We start from the raw sequence: 20,716 nt of genomic DNA, 5'->3' as shown, positions 1-20,716 counted from the left end.
GGTAACTCACATGGTTTCGGCTGTACTATCAAATCGGTATCTATGTAATATTTTTCTTTAACCGGACTCACTCTATTATTTTACAAGATTATATCACTACTGTAGATGGATAAAGAATCTACTGTTTGCCTTAAATAGATGGAAGCTACACGATATATATACAATGAATAAAAAAAATGCTTTAAAACTTATGTAAACATTGCTACCTTGTGCTAAAGGCTCTGAATGTGAGACCTAGACACTCTCTCTGTTAAAAAATAAATGAAAAATGGAGGGAGGGTGGGGACCTGTAAGAAGTGTTAAATATACGCCAACACTAAATTAAGGTTTCTTCTTTTATGTGATCATAAACATTGAAAGAAAACTGATAAATAAATCAACTTTTCATTATGGGAATCAGAGTAACGGTGTTGGGTCATGTGCCATCTTATGTGCTGTCTCACTGTGGAAAACATTTCAGTGAAGAGTTTTTGTAAAACATGTCTGAATATCAAAGAGCATTTCTATTGCTCACTTAGACACTAGTGAGAGAGAGAACTGAGACAAGGGTGAGAGTTTCTTTTCCTCCACAGTCAATTCCATTCAACATAAAATACGAATTATGTGCTTAGATATTTCAGTTTATTATCTTATTTGTGAGGAGAGACAAATACATTGGAAATAAATGATTACCAAACAAATCGACACTCTTAAGGGTACATGCTGAGTATCTAGGCAGGTAAGAGCACACGAGGGGCCTTTGGGTTCCTCTGCATGAATAAAGCACAAAACGGCACTCATTATACGTAGACAAATTAGAAATGGGCCACATGTGGATGGAAGCACCCCAGGGGAACTCAAAGCACGTCGAGCACAAGACAAGAAGAAAAACACTGGGATTTCTGGTCTCACTCCACCCCTGCCCATCACCCTGTCCAGGGGAGAACTATCAAGTGTTGAAAGGAGGGAGAGAAACCCTACTCAGACTCCTGCAAGATTGAACCTTAGATGCTTTTTTCTTTTTCTTTCTTGAGAAAGAGAGGGTGTGTGGGCAGTGGAGGGGCAGAGAGAGAGAGAGAGAGAGAGAGAGAGAGAGAGAGAGAGAATCCCAAGCAGGTGGGTGCCCTGTCAGTGCAGAGCCTGATTGTGGGGCTCAATCCCTCAACCCTGGGATCATGACCTGAGCCGAAATTGGAAGTCAGACACTTAACCAACTGAGCCACCCAGGCACCCCTTAGATACTCTATTTCATTTTCCAAGATCTGATGGTGTTTGTTGTGTGACGTATGGACTAAGGAGGGTGTTAACATAAAGGCTTCCTGCAAAGACAAAGAGTGTATACAACAAGTTTGTTTATGGAAACATTTGGTAATGCAAATAATTAGTGACATTAAAGAAAACATTTTGCCTCTTGTTTAATTCATCATCCAGTGGCTTTATGCATGTTTTCTAGTAAATAACAATGGCAATAGTCCAATCTCTTTTGAGTATGAGGACTGTATCATGCTAGACATTATACTTTCAATGTCTATAGACTGAGAAAATACATAATGATCAAAGGCTTCTATTAATTCAGTGAACCAAGTAAGTGAATTTATATTTTATTCATCACCTCACCTATAGACATTTAAAAAATAGTACTGTGTGTGTGTGTGTGTGTGTGTGTGTGTGTGTGACATATTATTTATTTAGTCTAGTCATACTGAATGTGCATATGGATTTACAGACCCCTCACAATAAATTCTGCTACCCCCAGGGGTCCAAGACCTAGTGGTTGGAACTGTGGAATAGGACAGGCTTATGATTGATGACAGTGAGGAGGGCCTGGGGCACATCTGTGGGTCCTCCATTGCTTTTGTCATCATGACCCCCACACTTTCTTCCTGAAACTCTGCACTCGTCTTTGTTTACTGAAAATATTTTCTGTATAAACTTCAACAGGTTGGTTTTCCATAGTGGAAACATTTTTTTTTTCATGCTAAAAAATTAATCTGTGCCTTAACTGGAGACCTGTACAACCTGGGATAAAAGTCATTTTAAATTCAAGATGCACCAGGTCTTCTGCTGCATTTAATAAAATGTTAGTCCTGAAGGTAGGTTGTGAGTACACGGTTATTTGCTGTGCGACTCCTCATACCCTTGTGACGTCCATATTGAATAATAAACGAAAGCATAAACATTCCCTGCATATCACTTACAGCTCTTTTCCTTTATGTGGTTATCACAACAAGCCAACAAAAGCTACCAATAAAGTTATTACTTGCTGCAGAAAGCAGTGAAGCAACATTGTAAACTTACTTCCTGAGTGTTTTTCTGGAATTTTAACTCCTTTGTCCTAGCACGTTTTATCCGAAACTGAGATTCAAAATGTGCTCATGAGCTTTGGCCAAAATAGGCATTCTTCTTTTGGGTCTGCCTTTTGTGTGACCCTAAGGACAATTGTGACTTTCTTACAAGCAGTGTCTTTAATCGTTCACATAATATGTCCCTGCAGTCATCCCCTCTCTCTCCTGCAGCAGCAGTGTCTTCCTCTTACCATGGCACATCTCACAGTAAACTTGTCTACATTTGCTGTCTACATGTACTAACGTCCTAGGCAGTTTCAACACACTCCACTCCACTCTACTCTGTTACATCTCGGAGAGTGCTCTTATCACAGTCACAAACCACTTTCACATGGGGCCAAAGGTCATTCTCTGGCTCTCAGCTCATTTGCTCTCTCAGATGCATCTGACATGTTGACACTCCTTTAAATACTTTCTCACATTTGCTTCCATTATACTCATTTATGTATTCAGGAAGACCTACTCTGGGTACAAAGAATTGAACAGTGAAAAAGATTGGCTTCCTGTCTTTATGGATGACTGTGACAGAGAAGCAAACATGCAGTTACAAGGGCCATGTGGACTAAATGTGCTAAATGCTATATGGTGGGGGGAATATGGTATGGACACAGGATCTATGAAGAATGCCTAATCAGGATTTACATGGTCAGGGAAAGCTTTCTGAGGAAGTGACATTCAACCCAAGACTTAAAAGATGAATAGCAATTAGTCAAAGAATGGAGACAGCAGAGTGAGAAAGGGTATTCAGGACAAAGGGAAGAGCATATTCAAGGACTTGGAAGGGAAGAGAGAGCATGGAAAGATGTAGTGCCAATATGTACAGGGTTTTTTTTTGTTTTTTTGTTTTTTGGTTTTTTTTTTGGTGGAGGGGAGGGAAGAGTAGCAAAAGAAAGAATGATAAAAATGTCACTGAAGTAAGGAGGCATCATATCAGACAGGCCTTGTAAGACAATTTAAGAATACTGGACATTTTTTATTGAAGGCAGTAGGGAGCAATTAAGGAAAGTGGAGCTGGAAAATTACTGAACCAGGAGAAGGATTGAGAAGGGGCAAGGTTAAAGGGCAAGACTCACTAGAAATCTGTGACACAGATCCAGGCAATAGTAGTAGTTCTGTTAGTGGCAGTAGTGTTGGTGATGGTAGAGAAAACTGGCCATCATAGAGGAAGAAGTAACAAAATTTGGTGATTTGATGGAAAAAAATGTCCGGTCAGGAGATGGAAGAGTCAGTGATAACAACCACGATAAGGTTGGTGCCTTTCACCAATTTGGAAAGCACCAAAATAGGAACGAGATGTGGCTAAAGATAGAAGGGAGATGATGAGTTCAGTTGGAGCTTATTGACACTTCAAAAGCAGAGATGCACTCGGAAGATAGTGGGGACTCTAAAAGGGACTGGCCCTCCTCTCTCTCCCAGAGATAAGGAATGAGGAAATAATGATGATTTCCCTGTTCCTGAGAGCTTTCTCAGGGAGCATGTTTAAGTGACCCATAACACAAGATGTGGAGCGTGGGAGTCACAGGCTTCTAGCACGGAATCTACTTTTCTCCTAAGCAGTTTTCTCCCTACTTTTCTCTCTACTTTTCTCCCACTACAGACAGACAACAGCCACAGCTCTGGATCCACAGCTTTGAGAACTGAGGCATCAGGGAATCTATAACAAGAATCAGACACGTAGTGACAAAGGACACATGATCTCATTGCCAAGTTCTTGGTAATATCCTTTAAAAGGCCTCAGTGGTGATAGAGGGGAAGTTTAGGGAAAGCAGAAGTAGCCCTGAAATAGCTAAAACCTGAGTTGGGGGCTCCTGTCCCTTCTTAGCATCCTGACAAGGTCTTGGTAATACATCCAGATTTGTGATCAGCAAATTAGGCCAAGTTGGAATGAGTATAGGCAAATGAAACATAAGGGGGAAAAAATACAAGTTTTTTTTTAAATCTCAGCTTTGTTGGCTTGTGTGTTTTATTTCGTATTTTAACGGTGCATATCATTTTCAGTTGAGGTCTTGTTTCTTGCAAGATCATTGCTTTTGCAATCCTATCTGGAGCAATATGTAAAAAGGATGTGTATATAAAATGAGGAAGCATATTTCAGTCCCTTCTAAGAAATCATTTAAACTGTTAGACATTTGTTTAATGCCTATACCTTTCTAACACTCTTAGCTGAAATATTGTGCTTCTCTGTGCTATTAGCAGTACAAAAATGAAAGAATTCAGATACTGTGGTCCAAGGGAACCATTTTACTGTTTCCATCAAAATATGAGTTTTCCAGGTTTTATTCCCATTACTTATCTATCAAGGACTATGTCTCTCTCCATGCTAAACTGTAGATACCAATACAATCTGCCTCATCAAAAGCTATTAGGACACTATTCATGGAGTGTATTTTGCTTTAGGAAGTTGGCTGGGAATTCCTCCAAAATTATATTTAGTATATGTTAAAGGTTGACACGTCTTCTACAAATGAGTGAATTTCTTCTAAGATTAGAACTATGGCAGGAGTGACATGCCAGGAGAGCTTGGCAATGACCTGACTTTCTGTAAGCAGAGCATAGTCAACTTCCCAACTGTGCCTTGCACAAGGGTGGCCAACTCCCTTCTGCTGTATTAGTCATCATTAGCCACACTAGGGAGTGGTTTAACTCAATTTACAAAACAGCGATTGTTCTGCTACCCTCAGGAGAGTGTTCGGTCATGGGCAACAGCTCTATTGCATGGGGCATCATACTGCACCCATCTAATAGTTTTGGTTAAAACGGAAGTGGCAGCAGACTAACACTAACCATCCCGCACCTTTAACACGGCTCTTCTTGGGCACCAGGCACTGTGCTAAGTGCCGTTTTACATGATCTCATTTAATCTTCAGAACCACCTGTGATGAGATTATTGGCTGCATTTTAGAAATGACAAAAGTGAAGTGCAGGGAGAGGAAGACATTTCCCAAGAGTCACCCAGAACAAGGGTTTGAATTCAACTGTTTGACTCCTGAATCTGTTCTCTTAATCTGAACCTCTTAATCGCTGGACCAATGGCTTGTAAATTTTTTCCCAAAGGATAAGGGGGACCGAACTCTTGGATCCTACTCCAACTCTTCTTTTGTTGCTTTATATACTGAGGTTCAGCATAGACCTCACTGTAGTAAGGAACCAGAGCCATGTTTTAAGAACAGTTTGACCTTGCATCATTTGCTCTGACGTCTCTGTGCATCTTACTGGACATGGAATCCAGAACTGCCTGCGTCATATACTCTAGTGACTGATTAAAAGAAAAGCCTCACTGAGTGGCTACAGAAAAAACAAACAAACAAACAAAAAAAACCCTTATGTCAATAATTCTGAGTTAGCTCAATGAAGGCCTGTCAAATGGAACATATAACAAGACAAAAGGTAGCCAGTCCAGGTTAACTGTCCTTTATCTATGGCATCAATTTATTAGCTACCTTGTCATGCAGGAATATCCCAGGATAAGAGACTTGGGCAGGTATATTTTCTTAGTGGGAAGGTTGGAAACAGAACAGTGGGGACCCAATGAAGGGATCATGAGAGATCAAGGGGAAAAGATGGAGAAAGAGCAATTTTTCTCCCATGGACTAGTCCCATGTAGCAGAAATTTAAAAAGCGGGGGTGGAGGGTGGGAATGGGTTTTGTTCATTGCATATTTAAAGGAAAATTAATCAGATTTAACTTATTATAGGCCACTCTAAGAAACCACATGCAGAGTCTCCTTACAATTTTTCCTAATGACTGTTTGACAGAAAAATATCACTGTATTCTAGAGACAGCTATCATTTCACAATTCAGAAAAGATGTGAGAATTTATTATATGGCATGAAAACCAATGATTCTGATTTTGGAATCAAAGTATTATTATTATCTAATAGGTAAAGGAAGCCCAGATTATAGAGGAGGAATGTGTATCAACCCAAACACTCAACACATCATATGCAAGAGCTTTCCTGCATTGGACGCCCTTTAGAAGTTTTTGGACACCAAAAGGTGAAAGTAAGGAATTTGCCATTTTGATGCAGCCTTTTTAATCTGGGAAAAACAACCCAATGTGCCTTTCAGTTCTAAATAATAAAGAAAGTAAATATCTCTATTCTTAGGGCCGAAATAACAACCTGGATTGAGACCCTTTAGGTCCAGAGGATGGGTCTTCCATTTAGTCACATAAATCAAATATGTTTTCACACGGTTCTTTTTCTCTGCAGATAGTTTTTGGGGTGGAGGAGAGCAGAGTCCAGGGCAGAAAAAAATTTTTTTTGTCTTTATATGGATTTATGCTTTATAATAGCATATTACTGTTTATTGTTAAGAAGACCATCTCAGAGTATACAGGTCAATGGTGTGTGTGTATGTGTGTACAATAAATACATGTGTTCATGATATTGTTCCCATATGTCAAGATCTTGGTATCAGGGAATCTGAAGAGTAAGGAAAGTTGGGTATGTTTGAACTTGATTGGGCTTGGTGCAGCTTAGAATGGATTGCAGATGTCCCATACTTAGTGTTATGAATGGTTCAATGGCTCTAGTTTGGGGGAAATACACTGATATTGAACCATTTGCCTGCTTAAGGATACAGGTTAAGACTGACCCAGAGGCAAGGTGTGGGGCTTTCCTTGGAGAATTTACAAAATCATTTTGGAAGGAGACAGAGATCCTGGGATTCACGATGGTCCAGGAGGCAGAATTTAGGATACAAAGAGGAGGGAATTTTTCCTTTGAGCTCATGATTAGGTTTGGAGGGGAGATATGGCAGAGGAGAATCCCAGCGAGGGGTGTACATACGTGTGTGCTGGATGGTGCATGTTGATAAGCTGGTGCTTGCAACATGGCCACGTTACTGGTGACTCCTTATGGGTCTAGCTACAGTAAATTAAATTAGTCAGTGTGGTGAACTTTCCTTGTATTAGTCCCAAATTTTCATGTTTTCAAGTGACCAGTGTGAACAAAGTGATGACTGCAGAATGACCACAAAACTTAGCAATATGTGGATCCTGAGAAACTTAACAGAAGACCATGGGGGAGGGGAAGGAAAAAAAAAAGTTAGAGAGGGAGGGAGCCAAACCATAAGAGACTCTTAAAAACTGAGAATAAACTGAGGGTTGATTGGGGGTGGGTGGGAAAGGGGGGTGGGTGATGGGCATTGAGGAGCGTACCTGTTGGGATGAGCACTGGGTATTGTATGGAAACCAATTTGACAATAAATTTCCTATTAAAAAAAAAAAGCTTAGCAATATGGAAGTCAGTGTAGAGCCTGATATGGTTTTATTAAAAGTAAATAAGCTTGGTCTCTTGTGCTGTAGAGAACCAAAGAAGGCTTGCTGCCCCACTTTGGGAAGCAGTTCAGTGGAGCAGCCGCAGCTTAAAGAAACCTATTCCAGGGAAATAAAGGAGTGAGCAGTGGCCCACAAAGGGAGCAGAGACCCAAGCTCTAAGCCAGATGCTTGGCTGAAATGATAAACAATGACCAAGACCCACTTGTAGAGAGAACTCAACAGTCATATGGAGTGAAGACTCAGGTCTTTGTTTTGGATATATAAAGTTAATAAAAACATGGGAGTGTAAATATCTTTTCAGAATAATGATTTCTTTTCCTTTGAATATATACCCAGAAGTGGGATGGCTGGATCACATGGTAGTTCTATTTATAATTTTTTGATGAACTTCCACATTATTTTCCATAATGGACATTCTCACCAACAGTGTGCAAAAGTTTCCTTTTCTCCACATCCTCACCAACACCTATTATCTTTGGACTTTTTGGTGATAGCCAATCTAAGAAGTATGAGGTAATATCTCATTATGGTTTTGATTTTCATTTTTCTGATGATTAGTGATGTCAACTACCTCTTCATACACTTGTTGAGCATTTGCATGTCTTCTTGAAAAAAAGTCTATTCAGGTCCTTTTCACATTTTAAAATCGAGTTATTTGTTGTTCTGGTATTGAGGTGTATAAAATTCTTATATATCTTGGATATTAATTCCTTATTAGATATGTGACTTGCAAATATTTTCTCCCATTCCATAGGTTGCCTTTGTATGTTGTTGATGGTTTCCTTTGCTGTGCAGGAACTTTCAAATTTTACTGTAGTCTCATTTATTTATTTTTGCTTTTGTTGCCTGTGCTTTGGTGTTAATTCCAAAAAATCATTTCCAAGACCAATGTCAAGGAGCTGACCCTTATGTTTTCTTCTAGGAGTTTTATGGTTTTAGGGCTTACATTTAAGTCTTTAATTCATGTTGAGTTGATTTTTAGGTATGGTGTAAGACAAAGGATCCCATTTCATTGTTTTGCATGTGGCAATCCAGTTTTTCTAAGACCATTTATTGAAGAGACTATCCTTTTCTTATGGAGTATTCTTGGTTCCTTTGTCAAAAATTAGTTCATTGCAGCATTATTGTTCACAGCAGCCAAGATAGAGAAATGAGTTGAATGAATAACCAAAATGTATAAATACACAATGGACTATTATTCAGCCTTTAAAAAGCAGGAAATCCTGTCATATGCAATAATATGTATGAAACTGGAGTACATTATGTTAAGTAAAATAAGCCAGATACAGAAAGATAAATATCATATGATTTCAATTAAATGTTCAATCTTTAAAAAAAGTCAAACTTATAGTAACACAGAGTGGAATAATGGTTATCAGAAGCAGAGGGATGGAGGAAAAGGAGAAATACTGATCAAAGGTTACAAACTTTCAATTACAAGATGAAGGAGTTCTAGAGATCTAACATACAGCATGGGGACTGTATCAGTAATGTTTTGTAGACCTGAAATTTGCTAAGAGAGTAGATCTTAAATGTCCTCACCATACACACACAAAAGAGTCTAACTATGGGAGGTGATAAATAAGTTGGTTAGTTTGATTGTGGTGATCATTTCACAGTATACACACATATATCAAACAATGTATTGTAAAAAAAACACATTATACTGTACACCTTCAATATACACAAATTTTGTCAAAAATAAATAAATAAAACTCAGAAAAAAATAGTAAAATTAATATGATCTCATTTTGAGCCTTAACATTGTTGGGACGTGGACATATGGTTTGTACATAGAAATGTAAACTCTTGAACACTATAAATGCTAAGAGAGTCTGATATAATTTAGACCAAGCTTTCATGTCAGATTCAGTAGAGGGTTTGTTCTAGTAACAAGTCAGTGGGCCCAATCAACAAAACTTCCCATGCCTTATTGCTCTTATAGTTACCGTGATAAAAATTTAAATCATTAACCCAGAAAAATCTATTAAGTATCTACTGTGCACAAAGCAGCACTCTAGGCAAAGGAGATTATAGGGGAGTACAAAAGAGACTAAGTCCCTCTTCTAATGGTGTTTTTTTTTTTTAATTTTTTTTAACGTTTTTTATTTATTTTTTTGAGACAGAGAGAGACAGAGCATGAACGGGGGGAGGGGCAGAGAGAGAGAGGGAGACACAGAATCAGAAGCAGGCTCCAGGCTCTGAGCCATCAGCCCAGAGCCCGACGCGGGGCTCGAACTCATGGACCGCGAGATCGTGACCTGAGCTGAAGTCGGCGGCTTAACCAACTGAGCCACCCAGGCGCCCCTCTTCTAATGGTGTTTGTAGTCCGGTGAGAGGAGACAGACAACAAACAAATGAACACATATAATATGCCAGGTCTGAAAACTGATGTGGAAAATGATGAATAAGAGCAAGAGAAACAATGGTGTGGCAGGTAATGCTAGAAGGGTGCTATTTTACATAGGATGGTCAGGGAAGGCCTCCCCAATAACATGGAATCTGAATAGAAACATGAAAAAAGTAAGGGAGTGACTATGTAGCTAATCTGAAGGGAAGAGCATTCCAGCCAGAGAAATAGCACATTCAAGGCACCGTGCTGACATGACTGTGGCTGGAAAAGGGACAGGGCAAAAAAAAAAAAAAAAAAAAAAGGTGGGGGGGAGGGCTGGAGGTAAAGCCACAGAAATGGAGCTGGGAGCAGATCACAAGTACGTTACAATTAGAGATTAGAGATTATGGACTATAGATTACAATTGGAGATTAGAGAGAAATAGATGAATCAAGGATGTCTCCAAAAGTTTTTGCCTGGGCAACTGGTTGAATAGAGTTGTTATTTATGAAATGGAAAAGGCTGGTAAATAAGTATGTTTGAAGAGACAATAAAGAATTTAATGTTAGACTTACCATGTCATTTGTACATCCAAGAAGAGAGGCCAGGAGGCAGTTGGCATTTTTCATCATGTAAAGTTACTTAAAGTCATGGACTAAATGAGACCACTTAACCAATAATGTAAAGAAAAGAGATCTGAGTACCGATCCCTTTATAGAGACTGAGAAAATTAGGAGGAAGCAAAAAAGTCATAAAGAAGGAATAGCCAGTAGAATAGGAAGATAACCAAGAGACAACAATGAATCAGAGATCAAGTATGTTAAGTTATCAGTGTTTCAGTGTGACTAAGATGAGGCTAGAAATGACCAATGACTTTAGCAACTTGAAGATCCTTTGTGACTTGATAAGAACTCTTCGGTGGAGTGGTGGACATGATGGCTATTGGAGCAGGTTTCAAGACAGGATTACAGGGAGGGAGGCAAACCACAAGAGATTCTTAAATATGGAGAACAAACTGAGGGTGAGTGGGGGAGAGAGGAAAATGGGTGATGGTCATTGAGGAGGGCACTTGTTGGGATGAACACTGGGTGTTGTATGTAAGCCAAATGGACAATGAATTACGTTAAAAAAAAGACAGGATAAGAAATGTACCTAAAGCACAGTTTAGTTAAGACTGTGATTTGAAGATTTAGACACATTCTAAATCTAGAATGGTTCATTCATGATGTAGAATAATCACCTATGTATAAGTCAACTCACGGTGAGAATTAGTGAGCCTATTTAAAAAAATCATCAAAGATGCCATAGTTAGTTCCCTCTAAGTCATGAGATGAAGACACAGCACCAACAGCAACAGAGGGCATAAGCTGAGGAGTGATCTGTCTACGGGGTTTCATTCAATTACTCTTTGGAGCTCCTTCTAGAAAAGTGGAAAGTTGTTTTATAGTTCTGAGAACTGAGGGAGGACACCCAGTAAATCTGTTGATATAGTCTCCAGCAATGAGGCCATCAGAAAGACCATCTCAATGACTATTTTTCTTAAGTTGCAGTTATACGGAATCAATTTACTTAGTTTTATCCTATTTAGATTTTTGTTCTTACCTTGGCACTTTGGGGTAACATTTCTGAGCACAACTAGTAGTGAGTTTGTTCTTGATGGGCACATTTCTCTAGTTTGTGAATTATGGGCCAAGAATGGAATGGTAGCTCTGAAAATAAAAGCCAGGCACAAAGAGGTTTGTTGTTAACCTTCATGAAGGGCCTTATAGCAGTTTAAGTATCTCACCCTTCTGGGACTAAAGACATCATGCTTTCCCATGACCTGAAATGGAAAATCATTCCACTGTTTCTGGGACGGCACAGAACACACACCATGTGAAGCAGTCATAAAATATTTTACTTGTTTTATCTTACTTTTTCCTCTTGCTAGTTCCCTTTATTTTGGCAGGAGGTGGGATGTGATGACCTAAATTAGGCTTTTCCACATCTAATTTCCAGATTCTGGGACCTAAGTTTTACTTTCCTATTTAAAAACATATGAACTTCCAGAAGTTATCCAGAAAGAGTCCCACTGAAGGCAAATGTCCTATCAGTTTTAGCCTGGTCTGAAACAAATTTACTGGAATGGGATTTCCATTACCTCTCGAGCAGATTGGTCACATGGAGCAAATTTACAGTACAGTAAGTGGTATTTCCTGAGGTGATGGATCTCCCATCTAATAGCCTCCGAGCGCAAGTCTCATGAACCATAATGCTTTTTGCATACAAGCCTGTAAATGCCCACTGCAGATTTTCCCACATAAGCGTCTTCTGCATACAAGGTTCTAAAAGTCTATGGCAGGCAATTCAAACAAAATTGTGTTCACTTCTCCTCACTTTTTTCCTAAGCTTACACCCCTGGGTTTTTGTCAACATTTAAAAAAGATATTTAAAACTGCACTTCAGCCACCTTGTAAAATGAAAGAGTACATTGTACAGGCACCAAAGGTACACGTCAGTGCTTTTATCAAATTCAGGGTCCTGCTCTGCTGCACTAATTGGAACCATGTGTTGAAAATGCAAGACAGGATTTTTTCAGCTGTTCTTTAATTAAATGGAATAAAATAAGGACTAAACCTCACATTGCTTCATCAAGAGAGGCTGCCGGGTTGTGCTACTAGGCAGGACTGATAGAGGATCCTGAGTGGGGATGCTGGCACCCGTGTCAGGGCTCCAGGGACAGTGGTGATTACTTTAATATTGAAGATATTCTCAGTGATTCTATGATACGATTTAGCCACATTCACAGAATGCCTGGTTGCAAATGCTTCTCTGATAAGGAGGGGAAGGCAAGTGATAGCAAGCCTAATTATTTTCAAGTGCACTGGAAGATTGACTCATGAAGATTTTGTAAAATATTTTCATAAAGTTCGGTCACTGCAAAAATCATCAGTAGGGTGGAAAAAGTGCCTCCTCATGCACTTGCCCACTGAAATCTGTGGAGAAATAGTGGCCAACAATGTGTGTGTCTACTAGAAAGACAGTGGAAAATACAGTCTCAAGTTTTCTGTTGAAACTTGAAAACAAAATGTAATTTGATTTTTTAAAAAGTGTGATTTCTGCCACTTTGTTTTGAGGAAAAGGATACTCTATACCTTTTAATTGTCCTGGGATCAAAATCCGAGGGAAGAAAAGGTTAGTTCACAATGTCTCCTTTCAGGATTGGAAGCCCGTCTTTCATGATGCTTTATGTTATTTAACATCCATTGAATGGCACCAGTGTATTGAACTCTACTCCCTCCTTCCTGTACAAGTTCTGGATCCAGAATGGGTACCTTTGCATAAAGTATTGAAGCTTTAGGAAAGAAATGTGGATATTGCTTCCAACAGCACAGTCGCACCTACGGCCTCCAGAAAGAGGTGTCAGAAGTGAATTAAAGAGGACAGCAACAGCAATTCCCCTAAAGGTGTATATAAGCAGCATTCTGCAGGATATGGGAATGTCAAAGCAGGGCTGGGAATGTTCAAGGAAGAAAGCCAATTCCACAAAAGGTTAAAAAACCCTGAGATCACTCTTAAAGGAAATGATGAAACCACCCCTGCTTGTATCAAAGCCCAAGGCCTGGGCACTAAAAAGGGGTCTTTCTGCTGTGGGCCGGTTGTGTCACTCTACCATCAGGAGTCTCTCAACTTGCAAAGACTGTTGGCAAGGTTTAATCAGTGGATACTGCTTGGTCTGAAGCAGAGTTTGACAGTTTTCCAGACAGGCTGGGAACAGCATCAGAGAGTTACACAACCTGCAAAGAAGTGGGAGACGTCTGGGTGCGTGTGGTTGTGCCCTTAGATGGCCTTCGGATTGCCCTTTCAAAAGCACAAACTGAATCAGGTCACTCCCTTTCTTCTCTTAAGATCATTCTATAGTTGTTCATTCACATAATCAGTGGGGAGCCTACACTGTCTTCTCAGGCTCTCACTGCATCTTTTTCCCCTCCCTTTGCTCCAGCCACAAGACACTGAAGATGCCACACTCGCCCATTTCCCTAAAGTGCATCTCAGCCACCTGGCAAATCCTCAATCATCCCAGAAGTTCAGCTCAAACTTCATCCATCTCCTCTCTGGGGTTTCCCTTGGCCATAACCTCTTCTTCCTATACTCTCCCAATAAAGTCAGAGCAGGCTGATTCTCCTTTGTGCCCTCTGAACTTCCGGGGCTCCTCTCTTAGAGCACTTACCAAACATTTGATTGTGTACAGGTCTGCCTCCTTCCTTAGTCTAGACTTCCAGGCACTATGAGACAAGATGGTGTTACTCATCTTTATATCTCCAGTGCCTGGCAGAGTGCTTGGCACAAAGTGTTCACCAAACACGCGATGACTGAATAAACACATACACATGTGGACTTGTGTTCTTCTAAACATAGTTGAGAATTGTGCGTAAGCTCAAGGGCACAGGGCAGATTCTGGTGTCCTTGCACACAGCCTGAATTTCAAATTCTTGAGATGAATGATTACTGACACAAAGGACAGTGACAGTGAAACACACACTGAGTTATTATCACTGAAAAACTTGTAACATTTGCCAAATGTAGGCAATTATGAAAGTTACTGATATCATATATGACAGATTAGGGCTACAATGGAAAAATCAAAGATAAAAATGCTCTTCAGGAACAGCATTATTTTATATAGAATTCCTCAAGAAAATACTAGGATTTGTTTTATTATATAGTTTCTTTCCTCTCTCACCTTCCTCAAATGTCATAATTCTTGCAGAAAAATTCTTGTTAAAGAAGCATAGACTTTGGATGACATATTATTGAGTCTGAAAATCTATCTCCAAGTCAGAAGTAACTACACTTTGAGATTCCAAATCATATAAAAGTCAACCAATTGTGGCCCATAAAGAGTGGCAATTTCATCATTTGAGGGAAATTATGAATAAATAAATGGATGGGTGAATACATAAACATATTTAAAGCTCTGGGATAGATTTTTCTTTTCCCTAGGTAGCATTTGGACTATCTTCCAATGTTTAGACAGACACACAATGTTTTCCTCTGAAGTTCGTCATTTTTTATACTTTGGTGGCAAATGTGCCTCCCCTGATAGTCATTATCATTTCTTTAGATAAATCAATACATTCAATTAGATCTTGCTTTGCTTAGAAGTCATGCCATCTTTTTAACATGACATTGCATAAATGGTGAGGGATAGACACCGCCATTTATAAATGCATTATTTTAACACTAGGGAAAATGTTACGTGGAGATACGTTGCATGACTACTGGTAAATACATGGGATGATCAGAATAAAGAGACAGAGAAACAGTTCTTTATGAGAAAATAACAGCAATTGGGGGAAAGCTGAGAGCGGAGGAAAGAGGGAGATGAGAGCAAAGGGATGGACGACATAGCAGGAAACTGGACTCTTAAGGTGACAAGTTGCCAGTGGAAAGTTCATACAGTAGGAAAGCCAGAAGGCTTTAAAGAATAGAGTTATGGCAAAAATGGAATATAAATCGCTCATTTTCTTTGAGGTAAACTACCTCTCTCTGATCCAAACCTTCCACAAATTCTGCTACACACAGACATTTCTCAGTGCTTTTGTCACGGAATTCAGAGGAAAGGAGGGAAGTTTCATGGCTGACTTAGCATGGAGCAGAGAAAGAAGAAAATCAGTTTTATTATAAAACATAAGTGAGACTCAGAGCCCAGTGGAAGCAGGAATTCAGAGCAGAAATGGCCACGAAAATAAATTGCACAAGAATTCGTATAAGTCTCGGGAAAAGTGCGAGACTTTAGAAAGGAGCAAGGATAGGGAGCTTGAGCTAATAAATCTCAGGGAGAGGGTCAATGCAGCTGATCATCTGGCTTTACAGAACCACGTGCTGATCCACTGTATGCTGATTTGATAGTGCAGCAGTAACACTCGTGGTAAGGGCTTCTATACATGCTCTACTTACTGTGTAGCAGACATTGTGTTAAGTGCTTTATCTGCATTATCTTATTTAATTCCCATTGCATGGATGAGAAAACACAAGTTCAGAGAAAATAAGTTTGTTGCCCAGAGTGAGATAGTTAACAGCTGACAGTGTAGAAACTTGGCTTACTCTCGTCCCCAAATCCACACTTGTAATTCCTACTTATTCTATTATCAAATTCCAGCTAGAAGACACCAGATTTTTATGCCATGTACATATTAACAGCTACTACAAATGTAAAGTTGTCACTGTATTTTATTCTATATGAGTAACTATACTGGTTAGCTATTGTCAAAATACCGTTATATAACAAACTACAGCAAATCTTAGTGGCTGTGAGTAGTAAGCAATTGTTCTCACGCTCATGGTCAGCATGGTTGACTGTAGCTCAGTCTATCTGGATTGGGCTCAGATGGATCGCTCTTCTGAAGGTTTCAGGGTAGTGAGCTCGACTCCAGTTTAGGACTGAGTTCATTTCTGCTCCATGATCTCATCAGAGGCCCAGGCAGCACGGGCTGCAGCTACCTGGGGCATGTTCCTTCTCACAGCAGAGATCAGAAGCTCCCAGAAGAAAAAGCAGAAACACATAATGCTTCTTAACTTCTGGGCACAAAAAGTGGAATATTTTTATTTCATCCACATTTTATAGTCCAAAGCAAGTCAATGGAGCAGTGATAGTGGAGAGTATTTACTGACAATAATTTAATCTTCCATAGTAATGTAATTACTTCTCTGTAAACATAGTTCTTGAGAGAAATATACTATATTATATCTCTCAAAGGAGCAAAGCAAGATTGTTTCCAATATTACTCAACAGGGGCTCTGGAATATTTCAGATAAACTCCCTAAATGTTTGCAAAGCACAATGACAAAGCATATTTCTCCCATCATCACTACCAGCATCTTGTCCTAATAGGGATCCAAAAGTTTCACAAAGTCTTCTTTCTTTCTTTTTGTAAGGTTTTTTTTTAAGTTTATGTATTATTTTGAGAGAGAGAGAGAGAGAGAGAGAGAGAGAGCGAGCACAAGTGGGGTAGGGGCAGAAAGAGAGGGAGAGACAATTCCAAGCAGGTTCCACGCTGTCAGTACAGAGCCCTATGTTGGGCTTGAACTCACGAACTGTGAGATCATGACCTGAGCTGAGACAAAAAGCGGGACACTTAACCAACTGAGCCACCCAGGCACCCCTCTCACAAAGTTTTCAATCAGATCATAATTGAGAGAGCAGAGAGAGAGAGAGAGAGAGGGAACCCTTGTCATCACATAAAAACACTACAATTTGATAGAGTTCCTTTTACTATTTGGTAAAATCAAGAAAAAATATATTGCTTTGTATTCTTTAAAGGATTAGCATAGGTATTAATCTACCAATGATGGCAACTTTGTGACACCTTACACTTAAAATTCATTCCTAAGTAAAATTTATAGTACTATCCTATGTTGCCAAAGATCATAGACATTTCATACTACCATTCAGATCCATCAATACTTTAAAGACACATCTAATGTAGGTAAGATCTTAGCTATATATAATGGCATTTTAATGAATTTTAAAGTTTTATTATAAAAATTATGTAAATTTTAATTATAAAAGTGGTTTTACTTTCCCCTCTTATTCAAGTTTGCCTATACCAATCTAGATGAAACCTCTCCTGAAATGTTCTATTAGTGGTAGAGTTAACTAGTGACAACTTGTTAACTGAAGATAGTAAAAATTGATTAAAATGTCCAATGGAGAATATATTTGATTTCCTTATTAATTGGGTACTTTCTTCTTTGCTTTATGGAACCATTTCACTGGTAAGTCCTCAGAAAAGGGAGCAGTGAAGTTTAGACATATGTCTGCACTGAAACAGGCTCTGAACTACAGAATGACCCGCATCTACTCCAGGCACTGGCTACTCTCCCAATCAGTCTCAAGGGTCACAGGGCACCTCTGCTCCATTGTGCTCTGCAGCCTTCTCTTTCTTCCAGTCAGTCTCTGTGCCAACTTACACATTGGCTTTTTCAGGGAACTCAAGTTCAGCCACGCAGTGAGAGTCACATTTCTTTCCCTGGCCTAATCAGCTATGGCTAGGGTGGGGATGTGAGGCAGGGGCATGTGCATAAAACATGGATTCTATATTGGACACCCCTTGTATACCACCTCAAAATCCTCAACAGTAGCCATTTCTTTGGCAATCAGTTCCAGGCAGGCTTTGCTCTACTTCAAGCACGTAAAATTGGTACCTGTGCTCCTCTTGTTTCCTGTCCAGGGCTTCTCTGAGACTGCAGCTTTGGTCACCTGCAGGGACCCCGCTACGTACCAAACAGGGGCGAAGTGAGATATGTGGGAACAATGCTTCCAGGCCACTCTTGACCAATGGAAACAGCAACCCATGGATAAATGCTTCTCCCTTTTGTCCCCAGATGTATTGTTCTGAGATGACTTTCAGAAGGTACCTCAGAACATCCTGGTAGGGTGGAGCATATCACCCACAGGGCGGGCTGCCTTGATAAGGCATCCTTGCACTCGTTTTTCCTCCTTTCCTTCTAAGTGCTTCCAGTCTAGCACTCTTGCTCCCTAGCACCATATTCCCAAATAAATTGCTTGTATGCAAGCCCTTCAGAGGAATGCAGAGTATGACAGATTCCTAGAAGGGTCTTGTATGAGCAGGTTCCAAAAAAATTATCTAATCCACCTACATATAGTTGACTGGCTGTGTTATTTCTAAGATTGTAATTAAGCTGGAGACTGTCTTTAAACCAAAAGTAAGTAGTTCAGGTCTAGCCTATATTCCACTTACTGGAACAGTAGCCACAAAAATTGCTCCTGCCCTTGATAAGACCATCCACTATCAAGATAGGTGTAGGCTCCAATCACTCTCTCCTTTCCTGAAGAATCAAGAACTTTTAGGGACAAAGAGACCCTCACTGAGAAAATACAGTTCTCTGTGAGATTTTGAGATGAGAGTTTAGGACAAAGGACCTCCAAAAGATGGAAGAAAAATCAACATATAAACAACAAAATTCGTATTACAGAGGAAAATCAGAAAGTAGTAATAACAGTTGGTGAATAACATGACATGTGGATAACTGAAAGGAAGAAAGTAAGTACAAAGTACACTGGTGAGTGTGTTTTTGGGTGAGTAGATCAGAGAGGTGGAAATTAGGACAGGAGACGGATGGTCAGTTAGGAAGCAACCATGAAGTTCTTGGCATGTATGTGTCAAAGTATCCTTTCCCAGTTATTAATATATGGAGAAAATCACAGCAGGCTTGCTCACAGAACACTTGCAAATGAAATCTGCCCTGCTGAAAAGCATTCACCAGGAGTTTTCAGAACACCAGTGAAAAATTTTAATTCAAACAATAGGTAGAAATGGATAAATAGTGACTATCATTCTCCCTTACCAAATGTGTTAACTACTTATTTTTTTTTTAATTTGCTGATGTATAGGTAAATTCATGAGTTCTTTCATGAATTTCAAGGTCACCTATTTAATTTTATTTTATTAAAAATGGATTCTATAAATTATACTAAGTGTAAGACTGAGAGACACAAAGGGATGAGGGTTGGCTGCTTCTGCAAAGTATATGACAAGGGACCCACTGACTCGTTCTCCTTTCTCAATCCCAGATGTCCAAGAAGGGCCCCACGACCTGAAGATTTCTGGCAGTATATATCTTCCCGTGGAAGTGCCAGTCTGAAATGTGGAGCTCAATTCTTGTTATATCTTTATTACAAAACTTAGCTTCATATTCTAAATCCACCTGGCCAACATTCCTCCCGGAAAGCCTTCTAACTTGTTTCCTTCATTCTGATGATTCACAATTACAAACTTGAACAGTAACCCCAAGCCCCTACCCCCAGGACCTTCTGCACTCTCCTCTGATCCGGCATACAGTCTCATTCACAGCATACGTTCCTCAACCCTACTGATTTCTCTTAGCCTCCCAATAGGATTTTTTTTTAAATTTTCTGTGGATCTTCACCCATAAACTTTTTGTTCTTTTCTTTATGACACTTATGCTACCACTCCTTGATATGATAGTTTATCAGATACTGATTTTGGGCCCCAATGTCAACTCCCTTCCATATACTTCACTCTTTGAGAGCAGGCCCAAATTTCACTTACTAGAATATAAGTTCCACAGCAACAAACCACACATATTATTCACTGCTGCATCTAGTGCCCAAAACAGAGACTGACACAAATGCTTAACAGATATTTGGTGAATGGATGGAATTATCTGTAAATTCTCCACATGGCCCCGTTCTGGTTTTTTTTTTTTTTTGTGCATAACGGATCCTTTATAAACATTTATTGAGTCAAATTTACCCAATAAACAGCTGTTTGGCTCCAAAACACAGGGTCTAGTATTTTATAAATTTGAGTTATATGCCATTAAGAAAAACTTGTCTAAAGTAGTTTCCTGACCTTTTAAAACTACATAATAAAGACATCTCTTCCTGAGATGGGACTTTTTCTTCCATGAACTTCCCTAATGAGGCCTAAGTCATACCATCTGATCCCAGGGCCAAGAATTATAAATTTTAAGATGAAAAAAAAAATGTCACCTTGTTTTATAACAAAGGTCAAAAAAGTAAAAAACCAAACAAAATTCATGCTGCATTATAACTTAATTCTTGTGCCTTCAATTTCAGTGTTTTTCTGTAACAATCTGTTTTTGAATATAAACAATGGAAAAATGTGAGGAAAAATCATGGCACAGAATGACTAGAGCTGCACATCTTGATACCAAATCTATAGATATCTGTCTACGCGGAGCAGAAAATGTAAAACTAGCCCTTCAAATTCTCCATGCTCGATATAAAAG

At 39.4% G+C, this 20,716-nt stretch overlaps 1 protein-coding gene across 12 annotated transcripts in view; it reads right to left on the bottom strand.

Annotated features, from left to right (window-relative positions):
• Positions 1-20,716, bottom strand: part of XRCC4 (X-ray repair cross complementing 4) — a 316,380-nt gene that overhangs the window by 70,655 nt on the left and 225,009 nt on the right. For 6 of the 12 annotated variants that reach the window (XR_006218779.1, XR_006218764.1, XR_006218795.1 and 3 more), the window contains one exon: positions 11,540-11,646. The exons of 4 other annotated variants lie outside the window; for them this stretch is intronic. The gene's annotated coding sequence lies outside the window, so the exon portion shown is untranslated. Of the gene's footprint in view, positions 1-11,539; positions 11,647-14,174; positions 16,457-20,716 lie in introns of those variants that run through there. 2 more of the 12 variants (XR_001510047.2, XM_015536522.2) reach the window with 2 other exon arrangements.

Source organism: Panthera tigris, chromosome A1 (genome assembly GCF_018350195.1).
Source record: "Panthera tigris isolate Pti1 chromosome A1, P.tigris_Pti1_mat1.1, whole genome shotgun sequence".
NCBI lineage: Eukaryota > Metazoa > Chordata > Mammalia > Carnivora > Felidae > Panthera > Panthera tigris.
Note: the sequence above shows the minus strand (reverse complement) of the source record. Positions and strands in the feature narration are given on the sequence as shown.